The 3365-nt window shown below is 43.5% G+C and overlaps 1 pseudogene; it reads right to left on the reverse strand.

Annotated features, from left to right (window-relative positions):
• Nucleotides 1–3347, reverse strand: part of LOC103259424 — a 4026-nt pseudogene extending 679 nt beyond the window's left edge.
• Nucleotides 3348–3365: the final 18 nt, after the last annotated feature.

Here is a 3365-nt window from a genome sequence, read left to right on the forward strand (position 1 = left end):
CCCTTTAGTCTTAAAAACATGCCACGCGCACTTTCCAAGTCAATATAAAAAGATCCAGTGAATCCTTCTTCGTGGCTGCAAAGTATCCCATAAGACAGATGTCCCATAATTCATTCGCTCATCGCCCGACTTTCCCCACTCATGAACACTTAGGATGAATCTTGGTGCATATACTACTGCATGCCCTGTAATCTCAGTCACAGATTCCTAGAAGTGGGATTTCTGGGTCAAAGGAAACATTTTTGAAATGTTTAAAACTTGACATTTAAATAAAATTAATTTTAGACCTTCAAATTTTCTGTTCCCTTCATTATACAAAAAGTTGGTATAAACCTTTCACAATACATTACAATTTTATTTATTTATTTTTTTGAGTTGGAGTCTCACTCTGTCGCCCAGACTGGAGTGCAGTGGCCGCTCCCGGCCACCCGCAGCCTCGACCTGCTGGGCTCCGGCGATCCTTCCGCCTCAACCTTCCGAGTAGCCGGAATTACAGGCATGCGCTACCACACCCGGCTGATTTTTGGATTTATTGTAGAGATGAGGTCTCGCCAAGTTGCCCGGGTGGGTCTCGAACCCACGGGCTCAGGCAATCCACTCACCTCAGCCTCCCAAAGTGCGGGATTACAGGCTGAGCCACCGAGCCCGGCACATATTTTATTTTTAAAAGCACACATATTATGTCTAAAATCGCCCCTGTCGTTTATGCTCGTGTAGTTATAAATAAATAAATGCTTAAGTTATGGCTGGGATGGCCAGTATTAAATCACTATGCAAATGCTTATGCCTTGGCTTATGAAAGCAATAACTCATTGTGGAAACTCCACCCCCTGGCCATGTGGCAGCACTAGGGTTGCCGCTCTCACATCCTGTGACTCCCTCCCACAGAGTGACTATATCGAGATCAGGACCTACATATTTTCTAATTGTCAACAGTTAACCTCAAAAAGTGTGTGGTGGGGGAAGGCAAGTGAATAGCAAAAATGACAAATTGATGGGCATTTGGGGTTTCTAATATCCACAAATTATTTGTAACAATGAATAATTCTGCTGTTCTATACCAGAAACTATGTACCATTAAAAAGAAAAAAACCCTAACCAATATGTTGCTATTATTACAGGAAGCTTTCAAAAACATATTCTTCAACGATTTTAATAGAATCATTGGTTGAATCGCACTTTCTCTACTTTAGATTCAGACTCTAACTGCAAACTTAAAAAAAAAAGCCTGAAAGAAATGCATTAACCAACGAAGCTCCTTAGAATTTAACCTCAGATTCCTCCATATATTTTAAAGACCTGAGCACCAACAGAGATTGTTAAGGCACAGCAAGTTTGGTACAGAAGTATGTGACATGCAATTAATCTCCATTCATACCCTGCTCTACTTGTCAGCAAACAAAGGTTCTGCTTTAGAAGGAGATCTGAAGACTTCAATTAAAAACAGTCAGCTAACAAGAAAATAATCTAAGCTAAAGCAAGGTGGCAGGTGCAGAAATGAGTTGTTTACCAAAGTGTCAGTTTTGAACAATAAAGAACTGCACATCTAAAATGTTGAAGGAGTGGATTTCATTGCAAACCTCTGAAAAGAAAAAAGAATTTTCCACCAAGGCTGCACACAAAACTGAAGTATAGTTTAACAAGCTTATAAAATAGGTTTCCTCTTATTGAATGACAGATACCAATAAAAAGAATCACTTTATATCCTTCAATACAAGAACAGAGTTAAACTTTTTGCCATAGTTCTTTCTTTCCTAGAAACCAAAGACAATAACAAGCTTCCTTCACAAGCCTGATATTAAACCAAGAGCAGATGGGAAGGCTTGATTGTTTCTTCTTAGACACTCAAATTATGCTTTTTTTTTTTTTTTTTAACCCTGCACATAGTTTTCTGCCCCTGGAGTTTAGATTTACTCAGGTCATAAGTAAAATGAATTTTGGAAACCTCACCTCGAAAGAAATACCTAGTTGACAGCTTTTACATAGAAGCGATCCAGAATGGAAAAAGTGCTACAGAGACCAAAAGGACTTGCCAAATATTTGATTAGGAGACATTTATACTAAGATAACAAGGTAATGGAGATATAAAACCAATTAAATTGAGAGAGAAACTGAAAAAAATACTGCTTGCCAAAAATATGACCTGCTCAAAGCAGGCCATCTGTTAAATATGTGTCAGATATGTCACTTAGATGCCAAGAGGCTTAATTTTAAACAGTTTCCTCCTGGGACCCTTATGAAACTGCAGATTCCAGGCCTCTGTCCTCCCTAGAAGGTCACTTACAGGAAAGCAACTAAAAGAGACTTTCACCATGAGGAGTGGGAGCCGAGCCAATGATATCGCCCCTTAGCAAAGTCTCTTTAGAGTGTTGGAAGTATGTGTTGAGTATGTTAGTGAGTATGGCCTTAACTCTCAAGGACTGTTTACCCACTGAAGGTGAACATATCACAATGAGGCACTTCTAGAAAAGGAGGAAATGTCTAGCCCTGGCAACATAGTGAGACCTCATCTCTACCAAAAAAAAAAAAAAAAGTTTTCCTTAGCCAGATACGGTGACGTGCCTATTGTCCCAGGTACTAGGGAGGCCGAGGCAGAAGGCTTGTGTAAGACCAGGAGTTGGAGGCTGGAGTGAGCTGTGATCTGCCACAATACTCCAGCAAGAGTGGACCCTGACTTTAAAAAAAGGAGAAATGAATAACTAAGTATGAGCCTGCCTTGGGATGACCGCTAGAAGTCTCCAGGCTGATAAAGGGAGATGTGAGGTTTCAGCACCGACCAAAAAAAACCTCACTGTTAACCACCAGGCCTTGTCTCACTGTGTCCCAAGAAGCCACTCACAGCCCCCTGGAGAACCTCAGGGACCTCTGAGCAGGAAGATGAAGGTTCTTCTGGGAAAGGTGACAAAGACATTGCTGGGAAGGGAGGAAGGAAGAGGATGGGAAACTCTACCAGCTCTAAGATCTTGCGTGGGTGGATTCCTGCATTAAAAGGGACAGGTTGAAGACCAGATGGGTTGGCATAGGGGACCAAGAAACCTGGCTGGAAGGAGTTTAGGAACTTGGGAGGATAAGTGGAGAGGTGGAAGAAAATGGAATGAAAGGGACGCCGAAGGGAGGGGCTGGAAAGCTGGCTTTGGGGACCCGACGGCTCCAGAAGCCCTGAGGTTTCGGAAGGAGGTGAGTGATAGGGCTGAGGGGAGAGCGCGGCCTGAGACGCCTGGCGTCTTTTCCCGCTTGCAGCTCAGCCCTGGGAGGACTCCCCAGGGGGACCGGGGTGCCTGGAGCTGCGCCAGGGCTTTACCTTCCAGGAGCCACCGGATCTCCTCGGGGAGGGCGGCGGCCTGCATGTGGCCGGCGGGAGGGAC

Source organism: Carlito syrichta, unplaced genomic scaffold (genome assembly GCF_000164805.1).
Source record: "Carlito syrichta isolate Samal-C Ts95f unplaced genomic scaffold, Tarsius_syrichta-2.0.1 Scaffold302718, whole genome shotgun sequence".
Lineage (NCBI taxonomy): Eukaryota > Metazoa > Chordata > Mammalia > Primates > Tarsiidae > Carlito > Carlito syrichta.